This window comes from Pinus tabuliformis, chromosome 3_1, assembly GCF_031772625.1.
Source record: "Pinus tabuliformis cultivar Carrire ecotype Pingquan chromosome 3_1, CPIR1, whole genome shotgun sequence".
In the NCBI taxonomy this organism is placed as follows: domain Eukaryota; kingdom Viridiplantae; phylum Streptophyta; class Pinopsida; order Pinales; family Pinaceae; genus Pinus; species Pinus tabuliformis.
In genome coordinates, this window is record NC_142301.1 from 824,871,095 (window position 1) to 824,895,928 (window position 24,834).

Genomic DNA, 24,834 nt, shown 5'->3' on the forward strand with positions numbered 1-24,834 from the left:
ACCTAGAGTAGTCACAGAAACAAGAAATTGACAGCTACGAAATCGAGCAATTTCAGAGTATCTCATCAAGTGGAAAAACTTACCTATTGAAGATTCCACATGGGAGGACAAGAATTTTATACGCAAGCGTCAAGAGCTACTCAAGCGTTGAGGACAACGCTTTTTGAAGGAGAGGGGCATGTTAGGCCCCTATACTACTAGTGTAACCCCTTATTGTTATTAGTACAACCCCCTTATTATATTGATGTACCCATGTAGTTCCCATATTGTTACTCTTGTGCCCCATAGAAGCCCACTATTGTTATTATTGTGCCCTTACATTATTATTTTTATGTCGCCTCTGATTATGTTATGTCCCCTTAGACTCCTATATATAGAAAGGAGGTATTTTCATTTGTATCATCGAAGAATTGTTCATTTATGTAATGTAAAGGAGATTGCCTCCTTGAAGAGGCTGAATTCTAAGGCGTTGATCTATCTTTTCTATCTATTCTTGAGCTGGTTTCATAACAAAGCATATAACACAAAATCAAAGGACAAAAAATTGGTCAATGACTATAACCTTCTATAACTAAAAAGATACAATGACAATGCTTGAAATATTCAAAAACTAAATGACTATATTTTTTTCATCCAGTCTAATACTAACGACACAAAACAAAGGATAGAGAAACCACCATAGGAAAGGACTATCAATTAGAGCATTAACATGACCTCAACAAGTACTTTATGTCCACCTTAATAATATATTTTCTTAATATTTAAAAAAAAAAAACCTATTCAATGTCTAACAAATAAACTTTATTAATTTAAAAAAGAAAAAAATTCAAAGATGCTAAGTTTATTTTTGCAAATTGATTGATAACTTATTAAAAATATTAATAATTGTTAGAATAATATCTGTCACCAACACTAATAATTACTAATTACATATTTATATGATTTATTAATAATAATAATTTATTTTTTTCAGAAGAAAAAAAATGACTGGCTTATATTAGAGAAATCAATATGCCAGTACGTATGGTTTGATCAAGAAATATCAACATTTTTCTATCATCAAATAGGAATTCATCCCTTTTACTAGATGTTCACTATCTAGACTATATACTGAGAGGAAGACTACAAAAAACCATAAATTGTAATCATTTCTACATAGAACAAGGTCTAGATATTCAATCATGTCATAAACTAGGAGAGAGAACATTTTCACCAATACACTATAAGGAAAACAAAATGTCTCCAAAATACATGTGCCACTATGGAAAAACAATGTGGCCCTCTTCCAGAATTTTACCATCAATATAGTAGCTGAAAAATATGGTGCCTTCAACATCTGTAAGTCCAACTTTGGATAGAGAATCTGTAGTCTTATTTGCTTCCCTGTAGACATGTTGTATAAGAAACTATAGAAATATTTGATAAGGGATTTGATGCAATCCATCCAACCTCGAAGATATGGTGGATCAAAAGTAGCAAAACTCATAATGCCATCAATAAGAATTTTTGAGTCGCCATAGATGGGGATGCATTGTAAATATTTCTCCCTGGAAAACCATAGGAGTTCACACAGAGCCAAAGTTTATTCCCTAGAGTTTGAACCCATCCCACCATGCGAATGTAACTTGTAATGTGAACTTTCATTGATTCAAAGCCAAACCCTGCATTCGAATGTAACTTGTAATGTGCACTATCACTGATTCGAAGCCAAACCCTGCATCCACACTATCCCTATTGGGCCGCACCATCGAAGAAGACTACCAGTAGAGAAATCTATGGGGTCACATACCAAGTTGAAAGATCCTTCGTGACCAATAGGCGTGGTTCCTGTGCCTCCATCCAGGTGAGGATTTTGGAACATATACAAACACAATTAATCTATATCCCTACAAATATGTAATTATTTCGTGCTTTCCAAGTTTCCCACATGCCATATAGTGGGATGTATCTATGCTTTTCATTTATAGATGCCCCCCATCATAGACAAAGTTCAACAATAAAAAATTTCCTGAAAGGAATCCTACAATAAGATAGGATCTGCGTCCAGATCTGAAGGGTGATTTTATAGTGGAGAAATAGGTGTGAAACAGACTCATTAGCCTCACTGCACCAGGGGCACCATCCTGGACCATGGTAACCCCACTTGTTGAGATTATCCCAAGTTAATATTCTATTTTTCCAAACCATCTAGATGAATAAAATTATTTTTCAGAGGATCATGCCATCACCAAATAGAAAGAAACCATGATGGTGAAAAACAATCATATATAAAACTCATAATGTATCTGTAGTTGTCAAAAACCACCATAGAGCATTGTTTCAGTATTCCAACCCATTTGAGCGAGTCTCCTCTCGTATTTCTACATATTCTAGCCTATCTAAGATCTTTGATTATCAATTGCATTCCACAACTATGCATTCAGGTAAGTCAATTTCCTCAGCCAATTTCCAAATCAAGTGCAACCCGTTCCATCTGCTAATCACCTGCTCCAAGAAAAATAGACCCCTTTGTTGTAACACCATGATAGTGCCTTCAGAAAGGTGGGTGGGATTACATACACCCATTATATGGTCCCGACCTATAATAATATTATTGCCCCTACCAAACGACCATGTTAATCTTTGCAAAAACCAATGCTTTATCTTTTGGAAGCTTAGCCAAATGTATGAACCCTCCCTTTTCCTAATCTTCCTCATTCTGAGAGAGTCTATGAGAAATTTTCTCTTATAATATTTTTCTTTAATAATCTCCCCCCATATTCCAGTACCAAAATGAGCCCGCCAAAGTGACTTCAATAGCAATGACCAACCAAATATCCTGGTGTTCAATATACCCCGACCTCCAAGTTCCATTAGAAATAATATCCCAACTAATTAGATGGTATTTACAATTCATATAAGTTTCATACCATAAAAATTGGGATAGTATAGAACAAATCTTAGTGATAATATGAGATGAGAGTGCAAATAAATGTGTCCAATATGTAGATAGATGTTGCACAATGGTTTGTACTAGGGTGAATCTCCCATCGAGAGAAAGCTAAAGATGTGCCGAACACTTGATCTTATTTTTGAACTTAGTTAGTAGCCACATCCAATCCCTAGATCTATAATTGTTAGGCTTTAGTGTAAATCCCAAATAATTAAATCCCTCATGTAGTGGTCTAGTGACCACACCAAAAATTCTAGTGATGTATTCTATCTTTGAAAGGTCACCGCTGGAGAATATAAGGATAGATTTGTGATCATTTGTAAGCAGTCTCAAGGCCTCTCCATATCGGTCAAAAATGTAGTGAAAAGTATCTCATTGTACCCTGGAAATCATCCCAAAAGTAAGAATTTCATTGACAAAGAATAAATGAGAAATACTAACCTCTTCTATCATTTTTAGACCACAAGAATTCCTAATGCTTTTGCCTCATATATCTTCCAACTAATTCCATCCATAACATGTATGAAAAGGAGGGGCAACAGGGAGCACCCCTAGCTTAGTCCCCAACTTGCCCAATTTTTTTTTATGGGGTATCCATTGATAAGAACCACAGACCATGCCCTTGTTACACATGCCATAATGCACTCCATATTGTGAATCTCCAACCCAATCTCCAGGAGGATTATCCTGAGGAAAGACCAGTCCACGCAATCGTATGCCCTCTGCAAATTGACCTTCATTACCACAATAATCTTTGAGATAAGCTTGTAAACAATATTGCATAAAGAAATTAGTCTAAAATCCATGAAGGAGGATGGATTTGATACCTTCGGGATAATTGCAATCAATGTAGAGTTTATGGAATTCGAAATGTGCCCCGTGATATAAGATTCCTCTACCATCTCCAATAGATCTTGTCCCATAAGTTCGAAGAAATGTAGAAACTTTTCCATTGTGCAGTCATCCAGGCCAGGACATTTATCCTTAGCAAATGACTTCAACACCGAAAGTATTTCATCAATCGATACTAGTAGAAAAAGTGCTTCATTTGTTTCATCATTGAATATAAGAGGATATTCCTCTACACCCCAAAGTAGATCCTCAATATTTACCTCTCCCCTTGCTTTGAAGTGGTTCTGAAATAACTTTACCACTTCCATCTAGAACTCTTCATTGGAGTAGACATAGATCGCATTAGCCCCCTTAATGTTCCATATGGTGTTTATATTCTTTCTGTGGCATGAAAATCGGTGAAATAATTGTGTATTTATGTCTCTCTCTCTTATCCATATAGCCCTACTTTTTAACCTCCATGTAGATTCTTGTATCAGAAGAATGCATCTTTTAATCTTCTTCAATTCTTTCAGCCTTTCCATAGTCTGTAGAGAGGGCATTGTATGCATCAAATTGTCCCCAATTTCTCAGATTTCATTAACCAATGCCTTCAGTTCCCTATACATATTTTTGTTTTTTTGTCGCTCCCATATACGAACCTAGATCTTCAGGAGTTCTAATTTCAAAGGATATTATCCATAGAGGACAACCCTGATGGCAATACATATGATTTCCAAGTCTTCATAACCAACTTTATGAAGTAAGGAATACCTTTTCATACCATTTCCACTCGCCATTGTAATACAATCAAATAGTCATTTGAGATGAAGGTATTTTCCACCCTAGACCTCAGATTTCCAAATAATTCGATCAGATTCTCATGAACCATAAATTTTTCTAAACTCTTACCAATGTACTTACTTCAACTTCTTCCATTATGCCAGTTAGGTTTGATAGCGATAGGACAAATGTCCACTAAATGATTTTCTTCAAAAAGGGACAATAATCGATCAGTAAGGGGGTCACTTCTACACTTCGAACCCCAACCCTCCTCCTAGGATATAATTGAATTATAGTGCTGAGCAATAATTAGAGACCCGATCTTCAATAGTTATGATGATTCCACGCAATCTTAGAAATTCTTCCTGCCATTATAAGGAGCATACAAGTTACATATATGTATCCTCTCAACCATACCCTAAAAATGACCTTTTTCAACCCCGGGATGAAGATGTAATGAGGAAGATCCGCCTCCAGGTTCTGTTACGTTTCTGCCATGGTGAGCACCATTCAATCTATGAAATCTCTGAGGACATTTCTCTAGAAGGTGTCCCGTGTGATGACATAGAAAACATCTAAAGGGAATTCCCCAATAGTCCAGCCTCTGCTAAATACAAATTGAATCCCATGCCAAATCAATGTTATCAGGAAGATCCCCCAAGTAATTGACCTCCACTAGAATCCATGTAACTTGTTTGTCCAGGGCTCCCAAAACACGAGGGTCCATACAGATGAAGTATCCGACTGTGTTACCAATATCCATCATTGCTTGGCAAGTCCAAAACTCCAAAGGCAAACCAGGTAGTTTGACCCAAACCAAATTATTCCTTAGCATGTCCAAGAGGGGGTTGAAAACCACATACTAACTTCTTAGCTAAAGAAAACTACGCCCTCATACACGGAGTTTCATCAATATGCGGTTGGAGTTGTCCCTATAAAGGAAATGGAAGATGTACCATGAATTCATCAACTTTCTCACCTTTAGCGTATATCCCAATATAGGTGACCATTGTACCGAAACCCAATCTACCATGTCCATATCCCGCGCACTAGCAAACACCAACCTCCCATCAAGATACCAATTTTGTAAGCTTACCACACTACCCTATAAAACGTCATGGCCAAAACTCAAGAGTTTAATCTCAGTAGCAATCTTAACGTTCTTGTTTTTGTGGCTTCTTCAACCTAGGTGAGTGGAAAGTTGCAAAGGACAAGTTTCATCATCAGCCAATGTGGGAGCATGTGGTCTTCGATCATATAGCAACATGAGATGTTTTGGTAAAGGGCGAGCCATAACATCTATGGAATGAGTTTATAGATAATAATCCCTTTTAGGATCCAAAATGACGTGGATAAAAGCTTCCTGAATTGAAATTTTTGCATCCAATGTGTTAACCACATGCTCCATAATGTTCCCCTAGGTGATAGTCAGATGACACGGCCCCGCAATAAATCGATCGATCCACCCTAGCTGACAATATGGATCCCATAGAAAATTTTAGGGGTGAAATTAGGGGGTTATTTATTTTGGTTGGGCGATTTTTTTACAAATAGGGGTTTGAATATGCATCGCCCAATATTTATTTAAAAAAATAGTTGTAAACCATTAGCCCATGGGAATTTGATGGGGAGAGTTTAAAAAATTATTTCGCTTTGCAAAATTCAAACTACATTCTCCCATTCGCCCTATTTTTATGGTAATGGCAAGTATCAAGATATATTTCACCCTATTTTTATGGGAATACCAATTATTTGGATTTTTTTCTCTGGTGGAATTTATTTTCTCTATTATATTTTTCTATTAACCCAAAATTGTTGGAATTTGGATTTTTTACTAGTAAAATTCAAACTACATTCTCCCATTCACCCTATTTTTATGGTAATGGAAAGTATCAAGATATATTTGACCCTATTTTAATGGGAATACTAATTATTTGGATTTGTTTATCCTCGTGGAATTTATTTTCACTCTATTATATTTTTCTACTAACCAATTTTATTTTTATTTTTATCAGTAAAATGTATCCCACACTTCATGGAATGTGGAATCATGGGTTTATAGGAATTGGGGGTTTATATGAAAGTCATTCCATCACTATTTAAACAACCATTACAATGGAGAGATCAGTTTGTCAATTCTTCCCTCTTTATTTGAAATCTAGCGCACAATTATTCGACTATCTACATTTTAATTTGGTAAGCATTCAACCACATCTGTGTTCTTTGAATTTTCAAATGAAGAAACTATCTCACATAAAAATATGAATATGATTATTAAAAATTTATTTATTATTATTTTTTTACCTAGCTAAAATATTATAATTTTTTCTTATTGTAATAGTAGAGACTATCAATAAAGGTCTATATAAATAGTAGAGGATGTACCATGTTTTTATGTTTTTATATGTCTAGAGTGAAAAGTTGTTTCATTTACTAAATCATTTAACCTTCCATATAAAAAAGACAGTCGATTTTATAAACCTAAAATATTCTGGTTGTAAGATAGATTTAACTGTAGGCATCAATACATTCTCCATCGAAGTCAACAAAATTGTTTAGGAATCAATAAAATAATAGTCCAGTGAAGATTGTTGTGGGTGTTCACAAATTCCTTTAACATGGACACTCCAGGACATTCAATGGGCTTGATCCACCATGTATCATGAAAGGGTGACTGTTCTTACAAATGTAACAATCTCTCCTTTCTAATTCAATTAGCTATAAATGATGGCAGTGTGGGTGGTGTAGCTACATCCCAACGTAGATATAAAAACTACTAACTTGTAATGTCTCCCTTTTACTTACCATAACATTTTCAAAAATGTTACAAAATAGTTAGTTATTACACATTGATATTCACACTCATTCTCATGCAGCCTTAAATGTTTGAAATCACCTTCAGAAATAATAATCTCTAAATTCCTTTTATTTTACATCCACATTTGTGTTTTAATTGAGTGCAATAGTTTTATATGTTCCATTAAAATCTTATTCATGATTAATATATATAGTATAAATCCTAGATCTTAAAAAGTTCTGCACAATTCCTCACTGCTTAGACACATTATATTTCTTAAATGTTGTAGTTTTTGGTAAAAGTTTGTGTATAGAATTAAAAAAAATAATCAACAAATATATATAGATAAAAAAGAATAATAATTAAACATTTTTTACAAAACATTATACCGAGTTTGTGCATAGAATAAAAAAATATAATTATTTATATGGATGGTTTGGGGGCGGAGGCTAAGTGGGGTGATTCCTTCCCTTCCTTCTATTTGTAAAGGTAGTTTGACTATATTTTTTAGTACAATTTAGATAAATTCGTTTAATATTCACCTACAATTAAATAAATATCTCAAATTCATATATATATATATATATATATATATATATATATATATATATATATATGCGGTGCTAGAATGTTTTAAATGGGTTTTGATGTAAAACATTTAAATGGGTTTTCACGCAAAATCATAGTAACACATGAATATGCATTTTTGGTAATTAATTCACTTGCTTCATTTCATTATTGTATTATATTTCGAAAAAAAGAACTATTTATTGCTCATAGTAATAATATTAGTGATTTATTATTATTATTATTATTACATTACTTTGAACAAAGCAGCAAGTGTTTCACTAATTTTCTCATTTAAAATTAATAATTTATAAATTTGAAAATAGCTAGTGTGGTAAGTATTTTTTCAAGATATTAATTTAAACAATCACAATTTTTTTTAGTGGTTTTCCAATTTTTATATTTTGATTAGATTAATTTTCATATAATTTATAAATAGTTAAAAACTATATGTAAAAAATGTTAATAATATGACTTACATTTTGATCAAGTTAGAAAATCACAATAAATATCTTTAAAATTTGTATACATTTACTTATAATTATGTTTATATGACTATCACCATTTTTTTTAAAGGCAACCTTGGTAGCCGGTCTACAAAAGCAATAATCCATAGGGGCATCGAGGAGATTTGACCTAATGACCTCCCAATAGGAAAGGTACTTAGCAACGAGGGCTTTAGCAACGACGACTTGACCAATTGAGCTATCCCTCGGGGCTAACTATCACCAATATATATATATATATATATATTAATTACAAAAAATAAAATATTGTCGGTTTTACAAAAACTTTTATATATATGTATATTTTCCTCTAACCCATAATATGGCTCAAATTGATATAAAAATATAATGCTTAAAAAATAATGGATGTAGAGATACAATGAAACTATTTCATTTTGATAGAAAAAGAATTAATGTAAGATATAATGTGTATATTTACTATCTTTAAATGTTTACCTAAATACACTAAGTATTATTATAATAGTTCTTTTATATAATTCAATATAAAAATAGAATATAAATAAAAACATGTAAGATATAGTCTACAAGGTCTTGGATAGGTGATGATTTGGTGCTATGTTAAGGTATTCCGTGATGTGAAGTTACTAGGTCAATTCCCCCCCTTCCATCAAAGTAACATATTAGACATGATGAAGATGTAGTCCAACCAAACTTACAAAAGAAACATGTAAAATATAAGTAATATTTACATAATTAATTAAAAATAAAATTATATAATTGTAATAACTATTATTCAATTTTAATTAAGAATATTTATAGCGGAAAAATTATTTATTTTAATTTATGTTTTAATGTAAAAATTATATATATCATATAGCATTTTATTTATTGTTGTAACTATTAAAAAATAATCAACACAAAAAAATAAATGTTTTTTTATAATTTATTTGTGATTAATTAAATAATAATAATAAATATTTTTAATATTATTTATTAATTGTTATTTTTGTGGGTTTATTATTTTTAGAATAGGGTTTTTAAAATTTTAATTTAATTATTAGAAGTTATTTGATGGAACAATTCGACCTACACTAATTTTTAGTACTAGTCAGGATAACCAACCTAATTCCCCCAAATATCACTAAACCAACCCTATTAGGTTTCCCCCGAAATGCCACCAAACCAACCAAGTGGAGAAAATGCCCCTGAAAATGAGCAAGCCCAAAAATTGATACAAGTGAGTAGGGAAATAATTTCACATAGATTAATGGTCTTTTGAACATTTCCAAGATGCAAAAATAATATAACTCGTGAAAGTGTTGAACACTTTGAACATAGCATCATTGACTTAGCCACAAAAACACTATGTTGCCAAGTAACATTATTTGGAATGACTTTACAATGTTTTATAATTTAGTGAAAAAATCACCAAAATTTAACAAAAAATGATAATTCAATAAAAAGTTCACCAAAATATTATATATACATATTATATAGTTAAAAAAATAACCTATACATTTTTATATATACCATGAGAATTAACCAATTTATTATACATATAGTTTCAGGTGGATTTCTTAAAATTTTCTGTGATGGATCCTACAATGTCCACCACAACCTTGGGATCAACAAAAAAAAATACCCCTTCCAAAGTAAACCATAAATGCTAGGAAGTATGGTGCCAAACACCTCAATCTTATGTGATTGGCTAGTAGAATAAAATATTGCTGCATATAACACCTCAAGAAGATAGTCAGGGCAACCACACCGTCCTTCCAAAATAGAAGTGTGCAGAACCACATAGTTTAATGAGGCAGAGGAGTTGCTTGGAAAGTTATGGAAATTCCGGTCATATTTAGAGGTAATCTGGCAAGGATTTTTGTAAATCTAAGTTATAGTTGTTAACCTTCAAAATCCATTTCCACCATCAAAAACACGATTCAAATATTGCCTCTACAAGATTTTTTGAAAATCTTTTGTCCAGATTCCCGCCACTTTTGGCCGTCCTGGCAATTCCTCCGCCTATACTGCCATATAGAACATTCCCTCCAAGGTTGCTCCTCTGACATGGAGAGAATAAGATCCACCAGCTAGGAAATAAAAAAGCGCAATGCCAGACAATTTAAAGTTTCCCGATCTCTCAAAGAATCATTGTTTTCACTCAGACAAACATGAGAGCATAACATTCTTAATGCGGAATAATTACTTATCGTAAAGAATCGTAAAATACTGGATGCCCAAGAAAACTTACCTCCAGCCATTGATGCTACTTTTGCTCAATTTAAATTCCGAACTTCAAATACCACAAGCATTTCCCCGCTGATAGAAACAGCAGACAACATAGACCTGCCTTGTCGTAGATTCGATCCAATGCAGCAGATATTGTTCTGAGAAGCTCCTCGAGCCTTTTCTCCCGATCTTTCTCCAATCTCTTTTCAAACGAAAGAACACCAAGAGACCGGAGGAGATGTCTATACAAATGAAAAACGTGAATATATATATATATATATATATATATATATATATATATATATATATATATATATATATATATATATATATATATATATATATATATGATGACCTGTCAAAAACTAAAAGCTCTGTCTGCTAGTCATCAACAGTGAGTGCATTTATGTCAGAGAGTGTCGAAGGGGATTCCGCTTGAATGTCTGGGACAACCGCCAGAATATATTATGGTAGATATTTCACTCAGAGATGAGGTCACGCATCTAAACCGAACAATGAGGAGAAACAACCTCATTTACACCTAAAAATATCGCAGAGAGCCATGAAGGTAACACAATCTTCATGCAAGCATAAAGAAAAGGAATATAGAAAATCTGAAGGCACTTCCAAGCTTTGCTCACTCTTACTTGATGGTGTAAAGATGAAGGGATTGAGTTAGTGAGCTTGGGACCAAACAGAAGAATTTATAGCCAAGCTTCCATCAAGCTTCTGTTGGATATGTGTGAAGTGTTCCACAGTTCATGATAGAGAACTCCAGAGGGAGTAATGGACCACTTCAGAAGATTCCAACAAGAAATTAATTAACTGCAGTTGATTTCTGTAATTTAAGGAAATTACTGCAGTTAGTTTCCAGAAATTAAGGAAATGACTGCAGTTTACTTCTGTAATTGTAGGCAACAGTTGGGAAAACGTAAAGGAGCTTAACATTCTCCCACTTGGTCCATACTTCCAATCTTAATGTCTCATCTCAAAACCCATTGAAAATCTGTATTAAGTAATAGCTACATGAACCATGGCGATAAGTCCTCTAATGATGAGTATTATCTTCCATGTATTACTATGTATTTATTCTTATTATAATTTATGTGGCAACAATTTCTTAATGAATAAACTTTATGTTTATTCTTGGTCCTACACAGATGAATTTTCTCAAATCAAATTAAGGTGCACATAAATATGATAAAAACATCACAATAATTAAGAATTTCATTAAAATAACATTTTCCATACAATGAGAAACTACATAATGGAACCAAGTCCCATATTCATTACATGATACTTGAATTTAAACGGTGGCATGCCCTTAGTCAAAGGATCAGCGATCATCAACTCAGTGCTAACGTGCTTAAGACCGCTTTCTTTTCTTTAACACATTCCCTTATAGCTAAATACTTAATGTTGATGTGTTTATTTCGACTCACACTTTTGTTGTTTTTAGCCATAAAAACAGCAGTTGAATTGTCGCAATATATTCTCAATGGCTTAGATATAGAATCCATAATTATTCTAAGCCCATAAATGAAACTCTTAAGCCATACACCATGTAAAGTAGCCTCAAAACAAGAGACAAACTCAGCTTCCATAGTGGAAGTGGCAATCAAGGCCTGCTTGGCACTCCTCCATGATACAGCTCCACCGGCCATCATAAAAATGTATCCTGATGTTGATTTGCATGAATCAACACATCCAGCAAAGTCAAAATCTGAGTAGCCAATTACTTCCAAATTGTCCATCCGTTTATATATAAGCATGTAGTTTTTGGTTCCTTGAAGGTACCTCATTACTTTCTTTGCAGCTCTCTAGTGGTCTAAACATGGATCACTCTGATATCGTCCCAACATTCCCACAACAAATGCAATGTCAAGTCTTGTGCAAACCTGAGCATACATTAGGCTTCCAATAGCAGAAGCATATGGAATGTTCTTCATTTTTTCCCTTTCAAAGTCGTTCTTTGGGCATTGGTTCAAATTGAACCTATCACCCTTCACAATGGGAGCTACACTTGGTGAACAATCCTTCATCCGAAATATCTCTAAAATTCTATTAATATAGGTTTCTTGAGAGAGACCCAAGATGCCTCGAAGTCTATCTCTATGGATCTTAATGCCAATGACATAAGATGCCTCACCCATATCCTTCATATCAAAAATTTTAGAGAGGAATTGTTTCACCTCATGTAGTAAATCCTTATTATTGGTTGCTAGCAAAATGTCATCCACATATAAAACAAGAAAACAGGTACTAACTTTCAGGTATATACATTGATCCATAATGTTTTCTACAAAACTGAAAGAAGAAATTACATTATGAAATTTCAAATACCATTGGCGGGATGGTTGTTTTAAACCGTATAATGACTTTTTGAGCTTGCAAACCAATTGCTCACCATCACTAGAAGGGAATCCTTCAGGTTGTTTCATGTAAAGCTCCTCCTCTAGATCTTCATTGAGAAATGGAGTTTTCACATCCATTTGTTGCAACCCCAAGCCAAAATGGGCTACTAATTCCATAATAACGCGCAAGGAATCTTTCTTAGATACAGAAGAGAAAGTCCTCGTGTAGTCGATTCCTTCTTTCTGAGTGAATCCCTTAGCAACAAGTCTTGCCTTGTATCTCTCAATGTTGCCCAATGAGTCTTTATTTGTCTTCAAGACCCATTCACATCCAATGGATTTTGCACCATTAGGCAACTCAACAAGATCCCAAACTTTGTTACTCTTTATAGAATTCATCTCTTCCTTCATGGCATCGTACCATACCTTTGATTCTTTGCAACTCATAGGTTGTGAAAAGGACTCGGGATCATTTTCGACTCCAATTTTATAGTCAAATTCTTGCATATGCAAAACATAATCAGCAGGAATTGCTGATCTCTTTGGTTTGGTAGATCTTCTTAATGTTGTGCCACCATCTTCCTGAGAAGTATGTGGTTCAACTCGTTGTTCAAAAGTTCTTGGAAACTCTTGAACTACCTGATCTACTGGAATGTCGTCAGCAACTTATGGAACTTCAACAATTGGTTGTTCAACACTAGTTTGTACCTGATGGGTGCTATGAACAATAACCAATCTATCAATTAAGGTGGAAGGTTGAGATTCTTAATGAACCTTCTAAGAAACTATGTTCCTGGTTTGATCGCTCCCACTGATCAAGTCATTTTCAAGAAACTTTGCATTTCTTGATTCCACAATCCTAGTGTTGTGAGATGGACAATAAAATATGTAAGCTTTAGACCTTTCAGCATATCCAATGAAATACCCACTAATGGTCCTTGGGTCCAGCTTCTTCTCTTGTGAATTATATATTATCACTTTAGACGGGCATCCCCAAATGTGCATATGTCGCAAACTCGGTTTCCAACCTTTCCATAATTCAAATGGCATTTTAGGAATAGCCTTGGTTGGAACTCGGTTTAATATATACACTGCCATCTTAAGTTCTTCAGTCCACAAGTATTTAGGAAGATTGGAGCTGCTAAGCATACTCCGCACCATGTCCAATAATGTTCGGTTTCTTCTTTCTGCTACACCATTCTGGTCAGGTGAACCAGGCATGGTGTATTGGGCAACAATCCCATGCTCTTGAAGAAATTTTGCAAATGGCCCAGGTGCTTGTCCATCTTCTGTGTATCTACCATAATATTCTCCACCTCTATTTGATCTCACAATCTTAATTTTCTTTCCACGTTGTTTCTCTACTTCAGCCTTAAAGATCTTAAAGGCATCTAATGCTTCGCTCTTTTTATGAAGCATGTAGAGATACATATATCGTAAGTAATCATCTATAAAGGAGATGAAGTATCTCTGACCATGTGAGTCCATGTCTGGACTACATATATAAGTATGTACGATCTCTAATATGTCCGAACTCCTATTGGCACCTTTCTTTGACTTGTTGGTCTGCTTTCCCTTTATGCAGTCCACACAAGTCTCAAAATTAGTAAAATCCAAAGTATTAAGTACCCCTTCATTTACCAATCTTTTAATTCTTTCTATGGAGATATGACCTAGTCTCTGGTGCCATAATTTAGAGGAATCTTCATTAATAACACATCTTTTAGTGCCAGTGGGAACATGCATTGAATCATAAGTGACATTGTTTTGTAAATTAATGCAGTAAAGACCATTAGACAAAATACCATTCCCAACATAATCAGATTTATAAAATAGACTGAAGGATTTTTCTGAAAAGTTAAAGGAATATCCAAAAGGTACAAGCCTTGAAACTAAAATCAAGTTTCTATAAAAACTTGGAACATAAAAGGTCTTTTCTAATTCTAAACCAAAGCCACTACTTAAAGTTAAATAGCATGTTCCTATAGCTTCCACATGCGAGCCCATCTTGTTTCCTGATAAGATGCTTTTCTCACTTCCCACTGGCTTCCTTAGGTTTTTCTAACCCTGCAAGGAATTTGAAATGTGAATTGTTGATCTAGAATCAATCCACCAAGTTTTAATATTGACATTAACCATATTAGATTCATAATAAACAAACGAGATTGGATTACCTTTGTCCACAAGCCATTTCTGAAATTTGGCGCATTCCTTCTTCATGTGTCCCTTATTTTTACAGAAGAAACACTTGGAATCCTTCTTGATATCAATTTGGGGAGGGACTTTACCTTTCCCTTTCTGATTGGCTTGAGATTTTCCCTTTCCACGTGTTGCTAGCATTGCACTTTCTCCCAATTCCATCACTAGTCTCTCTTCCTCTTAAACACACATGGTCATGGGTTCATTAATTGACCATTTATCCTTATGTGTGTTGTATGAGATTTTTAAGGGTTTGTATTGATGTGGAAGGGTGTTCAAGATGTAGTGCACCAGGAAAGACTCCAATATTTCAACCTCGAGTTTCTACAATTGAGCCACAATGTCCCTCATCTGCATGATGTGCTCACGCACACCTTTCACACTGGTGAACCTTAGGGATGATAACTTCATGATTAGGGTTCTTGTTAATGCCTTATCTGAAGTGATGAATTGATCATCAATGGCTTTCAGCAACTCTTGGACCTTTTCATGCTGATCAATAGAACCACGAATACCAACTCAAATTTTAGTCTTAATGAACATCATGCTTAGGCGATTAGATCTCTCCCATCGTTCATAAAGCGTGATGTCCGCTGCAGTGCTGGTATTAGTGAGTGCTGGTGGTTCATCTTTCCTAATAGCATAGTCTATGTCCATCCACCCCAAATGAAGGAGAACTCTCTCCTTTCAGACCTTATAGTTATCTCCCTTAAGTTCAGGGATATCACAACGAATTTCAGAGAAATTTGCAGGTTGTACAACTGCATAAAATTAAAGATCACATGCTTATGTTAAAATTGAGGCCTGAATAAAATTTCATGTTTTACCAATGTAAATCATGCTCAAAATTGAATCTAATGACCAAAAAATTGCCTGTGGGCCAAATTTCCAATTCAAGTAGATTCAAATATTCTTTATGATAGAATCTATCAAATTATTGACTTAATTCATAATTCTAAAGGGTTTATTATGATTATAATTAGATATAAATTCTATCTTAGATTTGAACTTTATGATAAAATTATTAATTCATAATTCCTGTGGGTAAGTTATGAATATTTTATCCTAATTAATTATATAAATATAATAAAAATTCCTGTGGGATAAAATTTATCATATTTAGTATAATTAATTACAATTAATGTCTAAATATTCTTTATGTGATCCTAATCAAACTTAATATATAATATTATTTAATTAGAGATGTTGTGGCTATTCTATAATCAATTAAAAATTATATAGATCACTTAGACATTATTTATTATAAATTGCATAAACAAAACTATACAAAGTACTTCACATTGCATGCTACGTGAAATGGCATATACACAGTTTTAATATGAAGCAATTAAAAATATGGAAAATGGAAACACTCACACAAAGCACTTAAAATTCACTTATAAGACTATAAAAAAATCTTAACCAGAGTAAAAACAATGTTTCGTGAAAGGAATAAGTCAAAATAACCAAAAAATTCAATTGCAATTTTAACAATTAAATTCTTGCCGACCATATTTCCACAACTGCATTTCTTTCTTAGAGTAATTGCATAAATCTATAAATGTTATTTAGTTGTTTCACTTACTAGTTCATATGTTTTCAAAACATTATTACTAAAATTAAACTGATGCCTGTTGTAGCTTTGGAGGACTAAAAGATAATGGAAAAACGGCGATGGACAAGGATAGCAAGATGTGAAATGCAGATAATTCAACCAGGCAGTAGACTAGTATGTCTATAACACCAAGGCAAAGATAAAACATTGCTCCAATACCAAATGAGAGCATAACATTCTTAATGCGGAATAATTACTTATCGCAAAGAATCATAAAAAACTGGATGCCCAAGAAAACTTACCTCCAACTTGATGTTACTTTTGCTCAATTTAAATTCTGAACTTCAGATACCACAAGAATTTCCCCGCTGATAGAAACAACAGACAACATAGACCTGCCTTGTCGTAGATTCGATCCAATGTAGCAAATATTATTCTGAGAAGCTCCTCGAGCCTTTTCTCTCGCTCTTCCTCCAATTTCTTTTCAAACGAAAGAACACCAAGAGACTAGAGGAGATGTCTGTACAAATGAAAAACGTGTATAGATATATATATATATATATATATATATATATATATATATATATATATATATATATATATATATATATATGATGACCTGTCAAAAACTAGAAGCTCCGTATGCTGGTCATCAACAGTGAGTGCATTTATGTCAGAGAGCTTCGAAGGGGATTCCGCTTGAACGTCTGGGACAACCATTAGAATATATTATGGCGGATATTTCACTCAGAGATGGGGTCACGCATTTGAATCGAACAATGAGGAGCAGCAGCCTCGTTTACGCCTAAAAATATCTTAGACAACCATGAAGATAACACAATCTTCACGCAAACAGAAAAAAAGGAATACAGAAAATGTGAAGGCACTTCCAAGCTCTACTCACTCTTACTTGATAGTGTAAAGCTGAAGGGATTGAGTTAGTGAGCTTGGGGACCAAACAGAAGAATTTATAGCCAAGCTTCCATCAAGCTTCTGTTGGCTATGTGTCAAGTGTTCCACAGATCATGGTAGAGAACTCCAGAGGGAGTAATGGACCACTTTAGAAGCTCCCAACAAGAAATTAATTAACTGCAGTTGATTTCCGTAATTTAAGGAAATTACTGCAGTTGGTTTCTAGAAATTAAAGAAATGACTGCAGTTTACTTCCATAATTGTAGGTAGCAGTTGGGAAAAAGTAAAAGAGCTTAACAAAACATATCATCAGTCATCAAGAATCAAGGGATGATAGCATAGCACACCCCAAAAATTAACAACATATGCAATACCAACACCCCATGCACTTCCACCATCTATAGCAACATCAGATACTAAAATCCTTGAAAGGCTCGTTGAAGACAAATATGGAACAAACTTCCTTCCACAGATAAGATATATACGACCCACAAGAAATTCCCCCAGGCTCGTTGCATGTACAGGGGACCCCCGACTTGGCATAGGAATGTAGTATACACATTAACGCTTTCATCTAGAGTAGCAGATAGCCATAATCAACAAATGGTATAGGATTTAGAACACACATAGGAGCAAAACAATGATGTGGATTAGAACCACCTCGGGGGGTTGTTGCACATTGTGTCAGGATATTAGATAGAAACCCTAGCATACCATACCAAATAAATCAAACAATAGATAATAGTCCCTTACTCAATACTCCCTGCAACCCTACCAAAAAGATGAAGGAAAAACCACCCCACGTAGATAGAAAAATAAGTATACTTAGGCAAAGGCAATAACAACAAAGAGCGTTGTTCCCCACTCCATCATGCAGGAAAACTAGCCCAAAAGGTATTACAAGAGTCGTAAGATAAACAATGTCGCTAATCTGATAAACACCTGTGGACTGTAGACATCATCTGAAAACATTCACTTACCCATATTTCTTCCATGGTCTACAACTTCCCATTGAGTGAAAGAACTTATGAAAACTAATGTTTATGATCTTTCCTTAGACTATTTCCTTATGTCAAAATCCTCTCAAACATTATTGTTGTCACTAATATGCTCGCCTGAAATAGCAATGCCATGTACTCGAGTTCAGGGAATAGCAATGGGATGTACCATAATTTCAGGAAATACAAATACCTCCAATGGTAACATTAACAGTTGCAGGCCCTTTGTCGTTCTTGCGCCTCATCTAGTCTCGTTGGCATAATGGACAAACTCGATGCGTTTCATGTCTGGTGGTGCCTGTGGCCACACCAAATGTCAGGTGCCACTTCGCCGAATAGAGTTTTGTTCGCAAACTATGCAATAATCATTATTGATATTCCCCTATGGAATCGTTATGCGAGGTAGTAAAAATTTAAATGAAAAAATTCAATTCTGAAAAGATTAGACACTATATATCTTAATTTCAAAGGGGTGCGACCCAGGGGAAGAAGCTCATATAAATCATGGTTGAGTCAACAGAGGGCAACATATGGTGTATAATCAGTGAATCGACCCTGGGTGGGGAGGTCATTAATAAACTGTCCCAACCACCTAGGATAAACCATACATATACATCTATCTATCTATATATATATATATATATATATATATAATTAACTTAAATACTTTGTCTTCTTTTTCTTCTTATTTATTTTGAAATTTAAATAATTTTAATGAATATAATATACAAAATTCAAAAATACTAGTCTTTAGTTTTTTTTTTCCCATGGAAAAAGTCGTATTCATAAGATAAAATTACATTTTGTAGATGCTAAAAATCATATGCAAAGATATTGTTCCGGTTTTCACAAAAACCAAAAGAATAAAAAAATGAAATGAAAAACTATTCTTTTCTCCATTTCTTTTTCTCCATTTTTCGCCATGCCTCAGAGTTGGGGGTAGTGGTTACTATGGAGAACTGATTTTCTGTTATGGTTATGGGAGAGTCCTTGTCTGACTCAGATCCTTCTGATCCATGAGTTCTCTTGTTGCCAGATATTTCCTTTCCTGTTGTCTGGAGGTCTTGTTTTTAAAGTGGGTTGCTGGGGGCTTCCCCTTGCTTTTGTGTGTTGGGCTGGTCTTTTTGTTCATCCTTTTTTGCTTTGAATTCTATAGTGTCTACTACGTCTTCTTCTTCATCCAATGGCTCTATGTTTTGCCATCCTTTAGGCTTCCTCTATTGTTGCTTGTTCCGATTGGGGATGTTTCTTGCTTGCGGACAAGCATTGAGAAGGTGGTCTATTTGTAAACATTCTCGACATCAGAATGTTGTGTTTTCGTAATCCAAGGATTGTGTCCACTAAGTGTTGTTAAAATCAGTATTATACTTTGTGGTAGTCCCTGGCTGAGATCTACTTCGACACATATTCTGGCGAAGGTAAATACTCCCTTTAACAGTCTGTCGTCATCAATCTTTAAAAATTTCCCCAAGGTGTTCCCTATAGCGATTAAAACCTTGTGGTGCTAGAAGTGTAATGGGAGGTTATGCAACCTGACCCAAACTGGCATCTTTGATACCACCATTGTATTGGCATCGAATTCTGGAAACCATGGAGTGATGTAGAGCCCTGTGCTGCCCCAGAACCATCGCCCCTTATTAAGGATTTATTCATTTTTCTGTTCTGTATTGAACCCTACTATAAAAAACCCCTTAGGGCATAAGTAGATTTCACAATTTGGTGTCCAGGTGGTGTGGATCCAGTAGTGCAGGTCACCTGATTTGGGCCAATAACCATTGAATCTACAGATAACTAAGTGAGAATATAGATATGAGTGCAAATCATTTACCTCAGGAAATGCAATTGTAAAAGCACGATTCTCAATTTTTTGTTCAAATATGTAGGGCCCGGGAAGTACAGGGGTTGTTGCTGAATTGGCTTGCGCTTTCCCTTTACCCTTCACAGCATCCTTAAAAGAGCCTGTGTTCTTGGAGCTTGTATTCTTTGAGTTGGTTCCAGAACATCCACCACGCAGACAGAGGTTGATGATATTGGTCAAGTCTGTGGTTAACCTGTAATCTTGAAGGGTGTAGTTGTCCTGTAAGCTGCACCCCATGTAGATCAGACTTTTCCCCTCTTCTGGTATGCCAAGAAGGTTTTGTATTTTATTCTATAATTCTTGGATGTTGCTGCCCCTCCATAACCTCAAACAGTAAAGCCTGCCTTCCGGTGCTTTTTGGAAGAGCTATGTGCGATTTACCTCTCTAAGGTTAGAGTCTGACTGAGTTTTCCCCTGATCTATTTCTTGGATCGTCCCATTCCAAAACCCAAGATCATCGCCCTTCAAACGGTGTTCCTATGCAATTTTGGCCTAGGTGTAAGGGCATAGAGGTGTCCTGATGGATATGTGCCCCTAGATCTAGATTTTGTGAAGGCTGCTTGTTCTTCTAAGGACCTGATCTAGAGGTTCAATAGCAGATCTGAGTAGCTGACTGCCTTCCGTGGTCAGGATGCTCGATCCAGATCTATGCATTGGCCTTGTAAAAGCATCTCGGACAAGTTCGAGTATACAGGGGGGATATATAAAATACAAAATGACCCTTACCGCAGAAATGATGCCTTGTATGTTGCATCTTCTTGGTATGCTGCAGGGCTGTGAAAGAGCCAGTTCCATCAAAATAAGAGATTTTAGTTTGATAATCCTGAGGCATAGCCCTTGGATTTGCTAGTAACTGCAAAGGTGCATATCTATTAGCCATATTTACTGGGATAAATGGAACAACAGGAACAAACGGAACAACTGGAACAGCGGTAACAACAGTGGTAATGGGAGTAGTATGTGCAGTGAATGGAGGTGTGGAGAAGCTGCTTTGAGTGGTGTATGATGAACTAGGGGAAGTAGGGGTTGAATGAAACAAAACTTTGACAGGGGTTGGAACACAACTTGGCTAAACTATTTCAGGACTAGAATCAGCAAAATCTTCTCTTCGCTCTAGCTTCCTGAGGTTCCTTGGGATTAAATTTGGATTTTCAAAAGAATCTGGGGATTTGGGTCTGGATTTGACCTTGTATAACGTGAATTCTTCTTGGGAGCCAGCTTCTAGCTTGATTTTTGGAATTTTCTCAAAACATCCCCAACAGAGTCGCCAATAATGTTAACACTCAAGTTGTCCCTTGGCTCCTTAAGGGATACGGCCGAGGTAACCACAAACCAATCTTTGGACTGCAGGTTCTAGCCTACCTACAATCAGAGAGGGCTCTATCTTTATAATATAGCTTTGTTTAGGGTGATTTTAGGCTAGTTATGGTGCTCTTGGGTTTTGTTTAAGTTTTGGTGGGAAGGATGAATGTATTCAAGCAGAGTTGGGGTGCATAGTGTGAGAAGTTCAAACCATTGGGCATGGAGTCATGGTTTAGGGCTGCTGGTGCGTTTTCTTGGTCACAAGAGGAATACAGAGCAGGATAGCTACACATAGAACAACATTCAATGCTGAAATAAGGGTGAAATGGAAGTCAGAGATGAAAGGCAACTAAGAATCTTTCATCTAGCTAACAGAGGGAAGGTGAATGAAATTTATCTAGGAGCAGTCAAGAATTCCTAAATAACAGTCATACATGGATGAAATAGAGCAAATATGAGCCATGAGGTATTCATATTTATGCCTAAATCAGAAGAAAACATATAGAAATCACAGAAACTGAGCATAGAGTGCTGCTAGGCAAATTCTAAGCTAGTCTTTCTTTCTGCAACTTGGATCATGACATATAGATGATATAACATATATAAATTGAAAAACAGAGACAAGGAAGACTTATTGAGCCATGTGGGAGCACGAGAATCCTGTAGTCACTCTTCAGCCATTAAAACATACAACAGATAGTCCATCAACAAGCTCTTCAGCAATCTTTGATTATAGAAGTTCACAAATATACAACACAAGTCTAGAATGATGCAACTCAACTAACCAACCCTTTAAACAATGTTGAGGGTGGTATATATAGTGAAAATATCCCAAAAAAATATCTACAAAACAGATCTGATGAAATGAGTGCTTCTAACCTAATCTCTACTAAAATAAATGCAACAAATATCCATCTAAGCTGCGTTGGAGGCAGCAACATTACAAAATGAGTTAATATGGGACTTTGGAGCTCTGTGCTGGCCATTTATCATAGTTGCGCTTTAATACTTGATCTGCCTCTTTCTATTCGGCTCTTCCGCCTTTAGATGGCTCTAAATCCTATTAAGTCTGATATGATTCAGCTTTAAATGGCTTTAATTTTGTTTTGGCGCTTATTGACTTTGTTTGGGGCTCTTTATTGCTCTAAACCACCTTGGAAATAAAGATTTCCGCTGATATTTATATCTAATACACTTTGCCGCACCCCTGATACTCTTTCACTGAATCTGGGCTCTCCTTTATTGCCAAAACACTTTAAACTGTCAAATCGCTCCCTGCCTTATCTCTTTACGGCTGAAAATACTGCTGCAATGCTTTCCGTGGCCTATAGAGGAGCATCGGCACTGGTCGATCAAAAGTTTCCCAAAAATGAAGAAATGACTGCAAATAGAGAAGGATGCGTGGACTTGAGGCTTGCCGGGGCTGAAAATCTACATTTTGGAGCAATATGTGGAGGAGCGATTCAAAACTGATGAGGAAATGACCTGGGCCACCTTTGGAGAAGGAGCACACAGGAGCGAACTGCAAATGCCTGAAAAATGCCTTTCTGCCTTATAAAAGGCAAAAACCACATAAACCGTGAATTTTAGCAAAAAACAGGCGGGAGCAATGTACTGTAGCAGAGGAAATATTATGGCCGTTGGATCAAGCGTGGGCCGATCCAACGGCCAATATTGAATCGCAATATTGCATCAGGGTTGACCATCGGGCGCGGCTTTATACATATATATGGGAACAGCGACAGAGCGATCGCTGATATCACATCAGCGATCGGCCATCGGGAGCGATGCGATAATCATATATGGGCGGAGCGATATGCGGGGGCTGTGATTTAACATGGGTCGTTGATCTGAGGGCCCGATCAGACGGCCGCGATCAAATCGGCGCATCGGCGATCGGGGGTGACAGGGGGTGTGCCTTTGGATTATTGCGATTGCCAACTGCTGACGGGGAACGACACGATAAGATCTAGGCCGTTGATCTGAGGGCCCGATCGAACAGCCGAGATCTAATCGCTATATCGCTTATCGGCGGGGCGGAGGGTGTGAGCATTTGTATATTATCGATGCGATATTATATTGCGATAGCGATATCGTTGTCGAGTGCGACAGCGATATCGCATCGATGGTGGGGTCGGGGGCATATAAACATGGCACAAAACGTTGCGATACGCAGATCGCCGAAATCGCATCGGCGAAGCATTCATCGGGGCTATATATATAAAGGCCAACATTCTTATTGAAACCTCCGACAACGATATCGCGTCGGAGGGGGGGCATATGCATTCGGAGAAGGGCTTAAGGGATGCGATAAAGGCTTTTATGATTAGAGGAAGGATTTATGTGATCATAGGGTTCCGATAATAAACAAGAAGGCCTATAATGCATCCGAAGGGGCATTTTGATGATCGGAGGCATGTTTTTCACAATCGGAAGGAGTCCGAAGCGATGGTAAAGGGGTTTTTTGGAACAAATGAGGACTTATGAAATCGGAGAAAGGATTTTTTGAATAGGAGAAGGTTTTTATACATGGGAAAAGGGTTTTAGGAGGGAAATGAGGGATTCTTGAGGCCTCGGAAGGGGTCCAAAGTATAAAAAAGAGGGATTTCATGCTTTTTAAGGGTTTGTATGCCTTGAAAAAGGTTTAACACAAGGTAAGAAGAGGGTTTTTACATAGGAGGAGAAATTTAATGCAAATGAAGAGGTCAAATGCATTTAAAAGGGTTCTATGCAAGTGGAAGAAGTCCAAATGCATGGAAAAATGTCTAAGGAAGGAAACAAAGGGTTCTTACTAAGTTTCAGGCAAACTTAGTAATTCCCAAGCACACTTATGGTTATTTTTCAACCCGAGGGAGGGGATATGTAAATAGAGGAGCTATTTAATGCATTTTTAGTAGGGGAAGGGGAAATAGATAGGGATTTACATAATAAGTTAGAAATTAATATGGATTGTGACAAGAAAGCGCTAAGTTTAGAGATCTTAGGCTATTAAAGGGGAAAATGACTCATAGAGTGAATATGAACACTTCTTAAGTAAAGTAGATCTTTAC